The 17,193-nt window shown below is 40.2% G+C and overlaps 1 long non-coding RNA gene across 1 annotated transcript in view; it reads left to right on the top strand.

The window, feature by feature from the left end:
* The first annotated feature begins 2,184 nt into the window (after positions 1-2,184).
* The window catches only part of LOC147912335 (uncharacterized), an 89,201-nt gene continuing 74,192 nt past the window's right edge, over positions 2,185-17,193 (top strand). The window contains exon 1 of the long non-coding RNA XR_015549999.1: positions 2,185-2,680. This is a non-coding gene — a long non-coding RNA (uncharacterized LOC147912335). The remainder of the gene's footprint in view (positions 2,681-17,193) is intronic.

Raw genomic sequence — 17,193 nt, 5'->3', positions numbered from 1 at the left:
AGTAGGAGCCCTCAGCTTGTGGAACCCAAATCTTTTATACTGGGAAGTAAATATGCCTGCCCTTTGTTCTGGAGGGAAGCATTATCTTTACCTTCCAAAGGTTATTCCAAAGCATTAGCTCTACATTCCAAAGATGTTTGCTGTGAAACATCCTTGAAATGATAGTCTGAAACAAAGGCAGTCAGGGCCTGTGCTTGCAAGATATGCAGAAATATAAGAAACCTAGAGGAAATTGTCACCAGCGCTTTAGTTCGTCACACACACCCTTGTCTGCTCACCCCACTCTAATTGGCCAGTACTACTGTTATTAGAAGAATCAACAGAATTGGCTTGCATGAGCCGTATCAATTTTGGAAGCTTGTTAATTCTTGTTTTAATGCATCCCATGATGGTCATGTACTCTAATGCCCACATTCCGTCTCACTTCTCAGTCCTTCCAAGGACCCTGTTCCATGGCTTCCAACATGTCCCTAGGCACTTTCACTAACACTGAGAAAATCATTACTCTCAAATTTGTACACTGAATAAGTTACTTGCCTGAAAGACAACAGGTTCTTGCTGAGCAAAGAGTATATAAATTGTACTATAGATAATGACTATGGTGTTAAGTCTTCTGGCAGTTGGGAGGTAGGAATTCATCAGCTCTGTAGAAAGGATTAGGAATGGTTTGGGGGCATGCTATGCAGGTTTGAATTTAACGGATTCTGGATGAATCTGATTGTAAAAGCTTCACAGCAGGTCATCTTCAGCTGAGCAATAAAGCTGCCCACTGACTAATAATGACATCGGATTTCTGTTGAAAGCATAGTATGTTACCAGTTGGATGCATTTTTTTTTTTTGAAGGCTAGAAATGGGTTTTAAAAGGCTGAATTACTCCATTTTGCCACAAGTGCAGGCCAAATTCTTTGTTAATGATAACACCTCTGGGAAAAGAAGACTATCCAGTTATCCTTAAGATACAAAAAAATATATATATATATATCATACAGTTTATACTGCAGAGAAGGCCTTTTAATATTTTATTATATACAAAAAAGCTAACTAAAGAGCTTCCACTAGAAATTTCAATTGTACCAGAAATTAACGGTGCTAGAAAGGGCATTCTTATTTAGATCAGGACACACTCTGTCACGTTGTTTAGGAGTGAGCATTTTGTCAGCGGTCACCAACCAGTAAATCATGGTTCGTGGTCAACTGCAAGGCCTTTAAAAAGAATTGGGTCTTCACCCCCATGCTCCAGTCCCTGTGATTTATCAGGAATCATGCCTGAGAGGAGAATGTATCTGGAAACAGTAGCCTCTTCCACCTACACTCTCCCAGTAGCTTATTGATAGGTTCCCACCATGATCCTGTGTGTTCAAGGCTTTGACTGTAGCTTTTCCACACAAAGAGGTCAAGGACCTTGTTCTGAACAGCTGTCTAGATGAACGCTTCCATAAGGTTGCTGATTGACCTGACCTCATGTATTACTACTCCCAGCCAGTTCCTCTCCTTACCATCCCCTCTCTGTACACATCGCTCACTATCAACCCCCTGTCTTTGCCGATGCTGGTTTCTCCTGCTTGGACAACCCTGCCATCTTCTTTCCACCAGTAAAGCCTACTATTTTCACCAATCTAAGGCTCCCCTTACTTTCTCCAAGATTTCCCTTACTTTGTCATCCTCGGCATCATGGTTACAATTTACCACATTCTCAGCTCACATTTTGTAGTTGTTACTGTCCTCACTTCTATTTTCCATCTCCCCCACAACAAAGTCTCAGTGTCTATTATAGTACTAAGTGCTTAAGGTTTAAAAATCTTTTTCTTGGGAAACGAATGCCTTTTAAGTCCATCTAGAGCCAGGAGGTGAAAACAAAAGCAAGAAAAATCAGTCTTCTTACTCGGAGATCAAGAGAGTAGCTGAAAGGATTCTCACCTTCGTGTGAGTCAAGCTCCCTGCAATCTGCTGACAGTAGGGAGCCTGATGCAGATGGGAGTGCAGAAGAAGGATAGAAAGCAGCTTCTGCTATGTGTGCTTAGGAAGCATTAATTCAGGTTTTTTCTCATTGAGATTTGAGGGCCGAGTCAATGCCGCCTATTTTAGGGTGGTGCTATATACCAGGACAAAGAACTGTCATAGTTTTTTTCTGCAGCAATGTTCCTATCTGCTCAAAAAAAGAATGCTCCCATCTGCACTGCCCCTTTGGCAAACAGGGAGATAAACTTATGCAAACAGGGTGAGGAGAAGGGGGAGAGAGTGTAGGAAGAGAGGGGAGATCAAGATACATTTGTTTATCAAGCCGAGAGATGAAGGGACAACGTGCGTGGTAACATTGCAGTTCTCCGACTTCAGGTGCAGAAAGAATCACAGGTGGAGCTTCTGAGAAAGGATTCCTGAACCTCAGCCCACCCTACTGTCTAAGGATGTGTGGGGTGGGTTGGGGAGAGGGAGCGAGAGCAGGAATCTACGTTTTAAATTCTTAACAAAAATCAGGAGGTCTTTTTCAGAAGGTCTGAAGACCACATTTTAAGAAATAGCACGACTTTTGGAGACGGATAAATCCAGTTTAGTTGGATTCCGGCAGCACAGATTTAATCACTCTAAGCCTCAGTTTTCTGGAATATCAACACATCTCACGGGGCTGCGAGGAAGGTTAAAGCGATAAAACCTGCATGGTGCCTGGCACAGGGAATCTTTGTAAGTATTTACAGTTTTGACATTTTAGAAAAGGTAGTAAATGTATCTATCTAAAATAATCCTGCATTTGAAGTGATGTGAATTGGCGGGATCTCTCACGTGGTCCTGTGTGTACAGTAAAAGGTCAAAGCATCTATTCTTTCGTTTCTGTATTTGTGGTGATGCAAAAGCATCTTACGTTACAAAATTAGCTGGGGGGAAGATAATCTGCTTATTGTAAGCATCTCCATCCACTGTTTTTTTCTTCTTCTTACTTTCCATAGAGATAATAGAGCTGAAAACTAGTTTCAAACTAGACAGTAAGATTTTCACTACTGTACTGTTCAGAGCAGTGGTTTCTTTAATGATAGAACTAAGGGGATATTCTGCGAGAGCACAACAGTCTTCTAAGAAGGCTAAATCCAAAAGTTAAAAACATTATCCCAAACTGCTCCTCTTCTTGATAACCTATTAGGAACCAATTGTTACATGATTTTATACAAGCCTTTAAATCTATAGTAACGTCTCATTATGAGACACTAATATGCAATACCTAACCCTTGGAAAATTGGTAATTTTGAAAAAGATTGAGATTCTTTAGAAAAGCAAGACATGTTTAACTTCAAATAGCCAGTTCTCCCTGGTATATTTAATATGACAATATTTCCCAAAATTCAATTTATAACATATTTTCTTGTACATTGCTTTTATAAAATGTGGTATAACTATATTTAATTTTCCAGCTTATACAGTCTCTTGAATAACAAACTGCTTCTTTATTCTCTGTTAGAGACAGTAGTATTTTCTTTTATTACATGTCTCTTGCCATATTCTTCAAGTTTCAAATATTTTCAAATTGTCATTTTTCTTATTCCGTCTTGAGTTTCAGTATTAGGCATCTCAGGCTGAGGGACTGTAATCCTTTTAACCTCTTTTCACAGGAAGCCACTAAATCCCTTTGGTCATTTTAGTTACTTTCCTGGACTCTTTCCATTATGAATTTTTTTTTTAATGAAATGATAGAATGTGATACTTTCATTTTTTTCATGCATTTTCACAAAATCTTTACCTGACAGATTATTTCTCAAATATTAGAAACAACTAATTCTATTTATTTCACAAGTTAAACTATAAATAGCAACAATGAATTAATGGCATTCAATTGCATACTTTCAGAACTTGCTTCCTTATAAAGATATTCAGCTTGCAAAACAAACTGAATTGGAATATAAATTCAGATACTCAGAATTTCAAAGTTGAAAAAAGAGCTTAAAGGTCATCTGAGCCCTATTTTTATAGGAAAAATTTTAAAACTCCAGCATATTGCTTTTGCCGTTTATTTTCTTAAGCCTCACGGTTTACAGATTTCATAGTCAGCCTGGCTATTCATAGTAAATCCTATTTTATCAAGCCAAGAGATGAAGGGACAACGTGCGTAGTAACGCATGTGGTAACAGTAATGCGCTGTCTCTTCTTCTGCATTGTTTCATATTATTAATCTTCAGAAATGCATATTCTCTGATTAGTCACTGTATCTGATATTCAGATATTCTGACAGCAGACGTCATTCACCTTCACTGGTACTTACAGAGCTATTTAAATAAGTAAAATATAGTTTAAGTAACAAATATCAAGATAGCTTAGAGATGACAAATGAAACGTAATTCAAAATATTTTAAAAATAGCTCATTTCTCATTATAAAAGTAATATTTATTCATTTTGGAAAGTTAGCATAATGCACAAAGGCAAAGAGAAGAAAATAAATTTCCAAGAATAATTCTACTGCCTTAAAAAAGCAAAACCTTGAATAGCTTGATATATATATACATATGTAGGTAGATTGAAATGGATATATAGAAATATATTTGTCCAATATTTTTTGTGTACTTATGCACACATTAAAAATACTTTCAACTTCAAAAAGTTGGTACACGTGCATCTTAAATTATTAATAGACCCTTTTTTTATGGTTTTAGTGGACTGCGGTTTTAGATACTAGCATCTGAATCTAAATAATGGAGGTTAGACTTGAATTTTCCCTGTAATAGTAGGAAATTAAATTCTTGACTAAGGGCCAGATGTCCATTTTGTTACATAAATAACTACAAGCATCATATTAAAACCCACTAGAAAAAAATACATCCATACACTGTTTATCATAAATTTTTCTAATGCATCTATGTTTAATGTAAGGAGACATTGTAGAATGATTTTGTTTAATGATGCGTTATCATCAGTTGCTAAAGTTCTTATTTATGCAATTTTTTTACAGCCATAAATGAGCAGGTAAAATGAAGATGAACACCTTCATTAAGAACAAAGCATTCAAGAAGGATTCTTTAGATTTTAGAAAGATTTAATAGGGATTAGAGATTTAGGGTCATTTGTTGTTTTAATAAAAATCCTCATGTAAGTTGATTTTATTCACTTATTTTTCTCATTGCAACTTTTTTCATTAAAAATAAAGTCTCCTGAAATATCGAGACAGGCTTTCCCCCCTACGTTGCTTGGACAATCACATTCGTGTTTGTGCTAAAATATTAGAAGAGCTTTGAAAGTGAGACCAGCCTGTAATTTCTTTGTTCCTCTACTTGATTCTTCACTTTATTTAAAATTTTCTATCATCTTTAGGGAAGGATTTCACTGCTTTTATGATAACCCCATACCTCAATAGTTAGATGCCTCCACCAGTTTATCTTTTATGTTCTCAGCCTGAGGAAATCATTATCTTTTCTTCTTTTTTTTAAAGATTTTTATTTATTTATTTATTTTTTCCCCCCAAAGCCCCAGTAGATATTTGTATGTCATAGCTGCACATCCTTCTAGTTGCTGTATGTGGGACACGGCCTCAGCATGGCGGGAGAAGCGGTGCGTCGGTGCGAGCCCGGGATCCGAACCCGGGCCGCCAGCAGCGGAGTGCGCGCACTTAACCGCTAAGCCACGGGGCCGGCCCATCATTATCTTTGCTGATGGTTTCCCTATCGGTCTCCAGCTTGCTTTTTTATCCTCTCTCCCTGCTAGTTTTCCAGCTGTCTTCTACTTCTTTGCTGAAAAATAATTTAGGAATAGGCTCATTTTGGAGGTCCTTGAAGAGACTTCTAGAATTCTGTGGCAAGGTTGGACTGAGAACAGCCTGCTATCATACCCTCATCTGGCCACCTTCCAACCCAGTCTGGTCAATAAATACCCAGTAGTGGGTTAGCTCAGGGCTGGTGATGGGGGAATAATGATACCCTACTGCAGGCGGTGCTTAGATACTGGGAGATGACAAACCATGTATGCCATGTCTTTTTGCTCCAAAGTTTCTTCTCTTGAGAGAAAATGCAGTATCGTTTTGAGAAGGAAGTTGCAAACTATCTCTGAAAGCAAAGTGCTTATAAGACAAAATTTCCAGCATAATATGGAGCAGTGAGGGTGACTCAGAGTGTGCTGTTCAGAATAGAGTTCTCAGTACAAACGTGGAAATGATGTTATAAATAAATTTAGGAAATGGGAGACCAGGAAGACATGTGAGAAGGTCTCATTTAATGTTCACGTAAAATGGATTTGGGGTCACACCTTTGTAAACAGAAAGCTATTACAGTCGTTATATGGTTAGTCATGATCCTAAGTGTAGTGGAGAATCGAAGCTCATTTAGTGAGGAGACCCAGGCCTGTGGGAAGAGGCAATTTTCCCACTTCACCTAAGTGGAAACTTTGTATGATGGTGATGGGATTAGAACCTCTGTCTCCTGGCTCTTAGTGTGTTGCTTTCCTCAATATTGTTTTTTATATATATTGAAAGGAATGTGCTCTTTATTACTTTTCTCCCTGTTTATCCTTATTACTTTTATCCAAATTCTCGAAGAGTTAACCTGCTACTGATCCAGCATTGTCCAAATTTGTCTCTTTGCCTCTATAACATGGTAGATAAAAAGGATGACTTTCAAGTAAGACAGACATGAGTTTTAATTCTTTCTGTGCCACTTCATAGTTATGTGGCCCTGAGTGAGTTAATTTATGACTCTATACCTCACTTTGCACCTCTGTACAACGAGCTACCTTGTCTGTAGGATTGCATCGTATGCGTTCCGTGTTATAATGTATATAAAGCGCCCAGTACATTGTCTGGAGCTTATTGTGTGACTCAGTATTATTGTGTTGCAGTTTTGTTTCATGCCAGATTACAACATGAATTATTTCCTATATAGGAATTAAAAGCAAGAAAAGGTTTGATCAAGATTTAAAAATCTGCTGTGAAACCTTAAATTGCCAACGGAAATCTGTCCTGATGCATTTGAGTGTAAGGGGAGCAGGTGATAAGGATCAAAACCCTCATGAAGAGTCCCTCAGCCCGTGAGGGATGCAGAAAGGTAGGCTCAGTGAGGACTCCTGTAGTGTCCTAGAGAGCCAGACTCCATAATAAAGCCCTGCATAACTGCAAAGGTTTATTCCAAGGGGCATTCCACGCACAGGGTAGAGAACATGCTGTCAAGAGCCGTCAAACAGGATGAGATGCCTCCCTCACAGCCCATAAACAAAGTAAGGTAAAAACAAGACAGAAAGTCTGCCTGATAATCCTCAGCAATACACTGCTTCAGGAACGGGCATTTTGGTTCAAATGTGGGAAACTGTGCCAAAAAAACTGAAGGCGGGCAGGCTGAGCCAAATTAGAACAGAGTAAAGATTTTGTCATACCTTTGTAATTCACATAGCAGCATATTCGGCTCGACCACAGGCTGTCCAGATGTTGGCCATCTGACTTTTTATGGCTGTGGTCTGTTTTTTCTTTAAAGCCCCCTTTCCTCTCCATGTTCCCAGACACTTGGTATTTCTCTTGAAGTGGACCCAAGTTGAGTAAAGAAGAATTAGTCTTCTTCTCAATTTTTGGGACAATATCTCTTTAAGACAAATATTCTGAAACTTACCAAGTCCTTGATTAAATTTACATCATGGCGAGGAAATTTAGCCAAGTGATTGATAGCCTTCAAGTCCGACAGGGCTAGAGCAGGATCTTGGATCAGCCACTCATGGGTGTATGAGCTCAGGCAAGTAATTTCACCTGTCTGTGCCTCAGTTTCTTCCACAGTAAAATGGAGACAACAAAAATCGTAAAATAATACCTATCTCATAGGATTAAATGAGATAATGTATTTAAAATATTAGCCATTGTGCTTGGGCATAGTAAGCACTCCATAAATGTTAGTTGTTTTGTTATTGTTATATTTTAAAGTCTATTTTATTCCTGAGACTGTTACTTCCTATGATTTCCATAGACAAAAGCTTCCAAGACAAAGAAGATAAAGGTAGAATAATTTTGTACAGATTTATTGGTGACTCTGCCGTTGAATAACTATTGACTTCAAAAGAGGATGCAGCTCTACTTTTGAGCTTGAGAGAACATGTATGTGCATGCATATGTGTCTCAGCACTGGCATCGGGTACCTGAGAATTTGTCGCCGTCACATGGCAAGGTGAAGGCACCCTCCCATGCCAGAAGCCAGTTTTCTCCATTTGACCCAGGATTAGCCTCATCCATTCTCCATGGAGAGGATGACTAGGAAACTGTAAGGAAGACCAGGGACTAAACTCTCCCTGTTGATTAGAAGGCAAAACGTCATGCTGACACTTTTAGAGGCGTGGGTCAGAATTAGTTTATGTAGAATAGGTCATTTTAGAATTTTGAGTTTGTTTTCATTTTTAAAAAATGATAAACGTTGGGTCAGCCCCGTGGCTTAGCGGTTAAGTGCACGTGCTCCGCTGCTGGCGGCCTGGGTTCGGATCCTGGGCGCACACCGACGCACCGCTTCTCCGGCCATGCTGAGGCCACGTCCCACATACAGCAACTAAAAGGATGTGCAGCTATGCTGTACACCTATCTACTGGGGCTTTGGGGAGGGAAAAAAAAAAAAAAAAACCCTTAAAAAAAAAATGATAAACGTAAATCACAAAACTTGCTACTGTTTAGAACAAATTTCTCCTTTACCAAAGAAAATGAAGCTCACCCTGAATGTAACGTACCAATGTAATTGTTTTAGAGAAAGCCAGAAAGGAAACTGGAGAGGTATTCTGTGCAGTAAGATAGAATCTTCCCCTTTGGTGATGTTAAATGTCAACACATTTCAATGGATAGTATAAGGTCTGACAGCACAGAAAATGATCTTATCCAGTGACATGTGTGACAAAACAACAGCTGTGATTGTTTTAGGTAATGGAAAAATAATTAATGTATGATACGCAATGCTGAAAAACATTTGCATTTGATCACAAAAAATATAATATTCTTCCTCAAGTTTTTACAGATATGGGCAAGGAAAAAACTGTGATGGTTCCCAAATCCAACTAATCGTCAGCATTACTTAGGGTTCTTCTAGAATATTCTGACTCCACAACACTGCCCTTGAAGGTTGTGATTCAGCAAGTCTAAAGAGAAGCCCAGGGTCATCTAGTTTGGGAAGCATTCTCTGGACTGTATCATGCTGACGGCTTAATAGGTCTTATATCTTTATCTGAATTTCTTTATTGTGTCTTAAACCAAGCTATTTGTGAGTTAAGATTTGTGTCTGTTGTCCGAATGAATGGTAACTGAGGTTTCAAATTAAGAACATGGTTATGACCACCGTGGAACACTTGTTCTTCTCCCCAGGTGATGTGAAATCATGGAAGTTCATCAAATTCATTCAATAAATATTTTCTGAGCACTTACTCTGTGTCAGACATGGTTCTATGTGCTGGTAATGTAGAGTGAATCCAGTAGGAGAATACCCCTGTTCTCACAGAGCTGACATTTTAGTAGAGGGAGACAGGACAAAAATAAATACATAGAATGTATAGAAATAATGATATGAAAAAAGTTAAGGGAGATTTTGAGCGCCAGAATGTGTGTATATGTGTGTGAATATGTGATACGGATTTTAAATAAAGCAGTTAGGGAATGCCTCCCTGAGATTCTACTTGAGCACAGATTTGAAGGAGGTAGAGGAGCTAGCGATCCTGAACTTGGTGGAAGGGAATTCCAGGCAGAGGGAAGAGCAAGTGCAAAGGTCTAGAGACGAGCATACTGGATTCCTGTGGCTGCTATAACACATTTCCGCAAACTTGTTGGCTGAAACCAACAGAAAGTTATTCTCTCACAGTGCTGGAGGCCTGACGTCCAAAATCAGCATGACTGTGCTGAAATCAAGGTGCCTGCAGGGCTGTGCTTCCTCCGGAGGCTCTAGGGGAGCATCTGTTCCGTGTCTCTTCCGGCGTCTGGTGGCTGCTGCCTTCTTTGGTTTACGGCTGCATCAGTCCCGTCTTCAAATCTAGCATCTTCAAATCTCTCTCTGCTGCACCTTCACACTGCTTTCCATTTGTGTGTGCGTCAAATCTCCCTCTGTCTCCCTCTTATAAGGATACATGTGATTGAAGTTAAGCCCCACTCAGAAAACCCAGGATAATCTCTCCATCTCAAAATCCTTAATCACATCTGTAATGACTTTGCCGCATAAGATAACATCCAAGGTTCCAGGGTTTAGGACATGAATATCTTTTGGGGTCCATTTTCCAGCCTACCATGGTGTGGATGTGGTTGATGTATTTGAGGAGCAACAAGAAGGTCGTTACAGATGGAGCAGAATAAGCAAGAAGGAGAGCATAAAAAGATGGGATCCAAGAGGCAATATATCATGTAAGGTCCTGTAGACCATTGTAGGAACTTGGCTTTTTGCTTCAAGTGAGACAGAGGGAAGCTAGATGGTTTGAGCAAAGAAGTGACACGATACAACTTAAGTTTTAACAGGATTGTTTTGGCCGCTGGGTTGAGACTACTCTGTGGTTGGCAAGGACAGAGGCAGGGCCAATTAGAAGGTTTTAAAAATTATCCGGACAGAGATAATGGTGGCTTTGATCAGGCTGATGAGAAGAGTTGGACTCTGGATATATTTTGAGGTTTCAGAACCCACAGGATTAGCTGATGGATCATGTATGGGGTATGAATGAAAGAGAGAAATTAAGGATGACTCCAAGACTTTTGTCCTGAGAACCTGAAAGGATGGATTGCTATGAATCGAGATGAGAAAGGCTGTGGGAGCTGGTTTGGGGAGATCAGGAGCTAGGTTTTGGACATGTTAAACTTGAGAGGCCTGTGTATTTTGAAGAGGAAGTCTAAGGGAGAAATGCAGGCTAAAGATATAAATTTGGGAATCCTCAGCATGTGCGTGGTGTTAAAGAGTAGGAGACTGATGCCATTCTCGAGGCAGTGAGTGTAGATAGTGAAGAAACACGAGGCAAAGACTGAGCCCTGGGGCAGTCCACGTTTGGAAGGTGGAGGAGAAACTAGCAAGTGAGACTGAGAAGAAGCCACTGATGTGGTAGGAAGGAAAAGAAGAGAGTGGTGTCCAGGTAGACAAGTGAAGAGAAGGTTCAAGAAGGAAGTGATAACTGTGCCACATGCTTCTTATAGGTGAAGTCAGATGAGAACCTGAATGGAGTGATTGTGATAGAAAATGGGAAGACAGGACTGGAGAGGTGGAGAACAGATGAGTTTTGAGAATTTTTTTTTTTTTTTGTGAGGAAGATCAGCCCTGAGCTAACACCCATGCCAATCCTCCTCTTTTTGCCCAGGAAGACTGGCCCTGAGCTAACATCTGTGCCCATCTTCCTCTACTTTATGTGGGATGCCGCCACAGCATGTCCTGACAAGTGGTGCCTCAGTGAGCGCCTGGGATCCAAACTCAGGCCACCAGCAGCAGAGCACACACACTTAACCAGTATACCATGGGGCTGGCCCCGAAGAGTTTTGAGAATTTGCTGTAAAGAGGGGAGCAGACACGGTGAGGTCATTGGAGAGGGAAGTGGGATTCTTTGAAGTTTTTTTTTTTCCTCTAAAGTTTATTGATGAGAAGAAGGACCTATATAGCAGGACAAAGGGACGGTGCAGGAGAGGAGAAAGAGCGAATGGAATCGAGTGTGGAAGTGTGTGGGTTGGCCTCCCCAGGCGGGTGGAGGTCCATCTCTAGTAGAACAAGGAAACAGAGATGCTGACAGGTAGCAGATGAGGTGTGAAAGTTCTCTTCTCAGTGCTTACATTGTCTCTCTGAAATAGGAAATAAGTTACCAGCTGAGAGTGAGCATAGGAGAGCCAGTGCTGGAGGTTTGAGGAGAGAGAAGGTATGAAATAATTATCCGGGAGATGCGAAGTAAACGCACTAGGGATGAGGGAGTGAATGTCAGCAGCATTATATGGACACGCATGAGGTTCCTGGTCTTGAGTTTAAAGTCAACCAAGTCAGAGTTGTTGTGTGGTTGTTCTCCAGCCCCATCAGCAATGGGGACACAGGTGCAGGGTCTACAGAAAGGTGAACTGAACCCAAGCTGTGATTCCGATGAGCCCGTTCTCTAACTTAAGAGAATGGCCTGGAGCTGAGGGTGAACGCAAGGAAGCGGTGATAATGACTGACCACTGAATTAAAGCAAGGGAGGAGGGAAGAGAGGACACAGGAGGGTGAGGTTACACTGGAAAGCTGGGTTTGATGGATGGTGGATGGTGCTATGGAAGGATGTGAAATCAGAGTTGTAGAGGAACGTGGTACACTGCAAGAAGTGGTCCTAATTTTTAATTCCTCCTTGGATCCAGGCCTGTCCTTCCATCAAGAGATAGAGTCCATTTTCTAGCCTCTTTTTTTCTTCAGATTTATAGCACAGTATAATTGACAAATAGAATTGTAAGATATTTAAAGTGTACATCATGGTGATTTGATATTCGCATACACTGTGAAAGGATTCCCACCATCTAGTTAATGAACACATCCATCACCTCATTATCTTTTGCGTGTGTGTGTGTGACAACACTTAAGTTGTATTCTCTTAGCAAATTTTAATTATACATTGCAGTCTTATGAACTACAGTCACCATGTTATACATTAGATCCTCAGACCTTATTCATCTTATAGCCAAATTTTTGCCTTTTACCAAACCAAACTCTTTTGGTTTTTACCAACCTCTCCCTATTCCCCCACACCCTAGCCCCAGGCAACCACTTTTGTTTTCTTTTGCTGAGGAAGATTCGCCCTGAGCTAACATCTGCTGCCAATCTTGCACTTTTTTTATGTGAACCACCACAACAGCATGGCCATTGACAGATGAGTGGTGTAGGTCCTTGCCCAGGAATGGAACCCGGGCCACTGAAGCAGGGCACACTGAACCTAACCACTAGGCCACTGGGGCTGGCCTGGCAACCACTTCTATACTGCCTGTTTCTATGAGTTTGACTTTTTTTTTGTTAGATTTCACATATAAGTGATACTATGTAGTATTTGTCTTCCTCTGGCTTATTTCCCTTAGCATAATGTCCTCAGGGTCCAAACGTGTTGTCACAAATGGCAAGATTTCCTTCTTTCTCACAGCTGAATAATCTTCCATTGTGTATACATACCACATCTTCTTTATCTTTTCATCCATTGATGGACACTTAGGTTGTTTCCATGTCTCAGCTATTGTGAATAATGCTCCAATGAACATGGGTGTGCAGATATCTCTTCCACATCCTAATTTCAATTTCTTTGGGCATATACCTAAAAGTGGGATTGCTGGATCACATGGTAATTCTGTTTTTAATTTTTTGAGGAACCTCCATACAGTTTTTCACCAATTTACATTCCCACCAAAAGTGCACAATGGTTCCCTTTTCTCTACATCCTCTCCAGCACTTGTGATCTCTTGTCTTTTGGATAACAGCCATTCTCTAACAGGCATGAGGTGGTAACTCATTGCGGTTTTGATTCCAGCCTCTTGAATCTAGGCCGGGCTTGTGATTTTCCTTAACGAATAGTATGTGGTTCAAGTGACAGATTATCATCTCAGGGCATAGGACTTTAAGCTCTTCTGCTCATTCTTTTAGATCCATGAGTCGGCCATGAGAATAAGCCTGGGAGATGGGAGATCATGTGAAGCAGAGCTGAGTCATCCCGATTGAGGACAACCTAGCTAGCCCATAGCCTACTTGCTCACTGATCACAAATGAACAAGACTATCTGAGATCAGCCCAGCCTAGCCCAGTTTAGCAGAACTGTCCAGCCAACACATAGACTCATAATAAATAATGAATAGCTGTTATCTAAAGCCACCAAATTTTGGGGTAATATTGTTATAAAATAATGGCTAATTGATAAAGAAAAGAAGAGCTAGAAAGATAGACTGTAGTGATTAGAAAGTTACATCCTTGAAAACTGAGATGATGGAGGGGTTGCAGTTATTGGTAGTGACAAGGTCTCATATATAACTATAGGATTTAGTGGCTGAGGTAGAGTGGAGCCACGAGATCATGGGAGGAGAAGAGTTCAAGGATCTGATCTTCTATGTGGATTAAAATCACCAATAATTAAGGCAAGAATAGTGTTAGAAAGTAACAATGAGCCAGTGGCTAAAATTATCAAGAAATGAGAGAAATTGACGAGACTCTAGACAACTACTACAGTGAATGGAAGTAGACAGCAGAGTCTGGTGACATGAGAGTCAAAGCTGGGAAATTTTTTATGGGAGAGAAAAGGAGAAGGTTCTGGAAGGAACAACGAGGAACCCATCTCCTGGCCCAGTGTTACAAGGACTATGGGAGAAAAAACAGCCACCACTTGAGAAGGCTGCAGGGTGCTCAGGGAAGAGCAAGAAAATGAAGTGACATTAGAAGAAGAGGGAGACAACGCAGGGGAGTTTGCTGATGATGGACTGTTAAATCCAGAAGGCACAATGAAAGGGTTTTAAGAGTTGGAAGTGGGTGGGAGATGGTAGCACATAGAAGATATAAAGAACTGTATGAGGACTGTAGATTGGGACATAAGGGGTGGCCTGAAATTTTAGTGCTAACTGACTAGAGTGAAAAAAGGGAGACCACATATCCCGATGTTCCCAGAGCAGTCTTGGTTTATGCCTATTTCACACAGTCCTTTACGATTTAGTATTTGACCTGGACAAGTTCTCTGATTAGGACAATTTATGTGGGTTTTTATGATGAAGGGCATAATGATATTAGTCCTAGTAGATGTCGGGCAGATAATGGTGGTGAAGCAGTGTGTTGAGGGGTAGAAAAGAATGAATTTCCAGATCCTTTAGATGGAGCTGTGGAGAACTGGGGTGGTCTTGCACCAAGCACTCATGCTGGGGTTCACTCTTAACCCATGCTACGGGATCACAGAGATAAAGGTGAAATTGAATGTGGCTGTATATGTAACAGTATTTATATTTTTATATAAAATATTTTATATTTTTGTGTTTATATTATGGATGCGTTTGGAGTTCCTTAATTGAAAATGGATTAACAATAAATAACTTGAGCTTAATATTGGAAAAAGCTTGACATATTCTGAGTCAAATGTAGATCACAAACCCACTTCTCTCACAGTCAGTAAATGGTACCACCATTCATCCAGTTATGTAATCCCCAAACATTTCTGCTTTGGAATTTTGATAGGGATTGCACTGAATTTGTAGATCTCTTTGGGAGTGTACAGATATTTCACCTCCTTGGGTAATTTATTCCTAAATATTTTATTCTTTCTGATGCTATTATAAGTGGAATTGTTTTTGTAATTTCTTTTTCTGATAGTTTATTGTTTTGGTGTAGAAATGCAACTGATTTTTGTACATTGATTTTGGACCATGTGTTGTTGTTGAGCTGATGTCTCGGTGGGGAGAAAGAGGGTCTGAGGCTTTCAATTCTGCCATCTTGCTGATGTCACCCCTGTTTTTCTTAATTGAGAGTGAATTGACTTACAATACACTGTACATATTTAGTATGTACAATTCGATAAGTTTTGACATAGTGCTATGGACTGAGTTGTGTCCCACCAAAATCCATATGTTGAAACCCTAATCCCCAATGTACTGTATTTGGAGGTCGGGTCTTTAGGAAGTGATTAAGGTTAAATGGGATCATAAGTGTGGGGCCCTATGCAGTAGGATTGGTGGCCTCATAAGAAGAGAAAGAGAGAGCAAGTTCTCTTTGCACACAAACACAGAAGAGGTCATGTGAGCACACAGTGAGAAGGCTGCCTGTAAGCCAGGAGAAGAGACCTCAGAATAAAACCTACCTTGACAGCATCTTGACCGTGGACTTTCCAGCCTCCAGAACTGTGAGAAATAAGTTTCTGTTGTTTAAGCCTCCTGGTCTTTGGCATTTTGTTATGGCAGCTTGCAGACTGATACACATGGTATACATCTATGAAACCATCATCACACTCTAATGAACATATCCGTTATCCCCAAAAGCTCCCTCATGCTTCTCTTCAGTCCCTCCTTCCTACGTCTCCCTGTCTCTCCTTAACCTGTTCCCGGGCAACCCTTGATTTACTTTCTCTCACTGGAGGTTAGTTGGTATTTTAAAGAATTTTATAAACATGGAATGATTTAGTATATGTACTTTTATAACCAGCCGTGGTGGTCTAGTATTTAAGACCCGACACTCACACTGCTGCAGCCCGGGTTCATATCCTGGTCAGGAACCATGCCACCCGTCTGTCCGTTGTCGTCCCGTGAGAGCTGTGTGTGGCTGTGATGCTGAAAGCTCTGCCACTGGGATTTCAAATACCAGCAGTGTCACCCACGGTGGACAGGTTTCAGCGGAGCTTCCAGACTAAGACAGACTAGGAAGAAGGACCTGGCCACCCACTTCTGAAAAATATTGGCCATGAAAATGCTGTGAATAGCAGCGGAGCACTGTCTGATAGAGCGCTAGAAGGTGAGAGGATGGCGCAAACAGACTGGGCAGGGTTCTGCTCTGCTGGACACAGGGTCATTAGGAGTCAGAATCCACTCCAACAGCACTAACAACAAATACTTTCATGGGCTGGCTTCTAGCTTCTTTTGCTCAGTATGATTCAATTATTTTGAGTTTCTTTTATGTTGTGTGTATCAGTAGTTCATTCCTTTTTTTTTTTTTCCCTTCTTTTTTGCCTCAGTAGTATGGATTAGATGGATACACTGCAATTTGTTTATCCATTATGTTTCCAGTTTTTGGCTATAACAAATTTGCTATGAACATTCATGCGCCAGTCTTTGCGTGGACCTGTGCTTTTATTTCTCTTGTGTAAATACCTAGGAGTGAACTGAAAGGATGTATGTTTTAATTTTTTAAGAAACTGCCAGACAGTTTTCCAAAGTGGTTATACCATTTTATATTCTCATCAGCAGTTTACAGAATTTCCAGTTCTCCACATCCTCATCAACATTTGGTATTGCCAGTCTTTGTAATTTTCACTACTCTAATGTGGTATGTAATAGTATCTCACTGTGGTTTTAATTTGAATTTCCCTAATAACTAATGATGTTGAGCAACTTTTCATGTGCTTATTTGCCATCAATAAATCTTCTTTGGTGAAGTGTCTGTTCAAATCTTTTGCCTACTCTTTAATGTGGGTGTTTGCGTTCTTATTATTAAGTTTTGAGAGCTCTGTATATATTCTGCATAATTCTGGATATAAGTCCTTTATCAGATATATATTTTGAAAAAATTCTTCATGGTCTGTGTCTTATCTTTTCATTCTCTTAACAGTGTCTTTTAAACAGTGGAAGGTTTCAATT

Source organism: Ceratotherium simum, chromosome 36 (genome assembly GCF_057802395.1).
Source record: "Ceratotherium simum simum isolate JZ-2026a chromosome 36, ASM5780239v1, whole genome shotgun sequence".
Lineage (NCBI taxonomy): Eukaryota > Metazoa > Chordata > Mammalia > Perissodactyla > Rhinocerotidae > Ceratotherium > Ceratotherium simum.
Note: the sequence above shows the minus strand (reverse complement) of the source record. Positions and strands in the feature narration are given on the sequence as shown.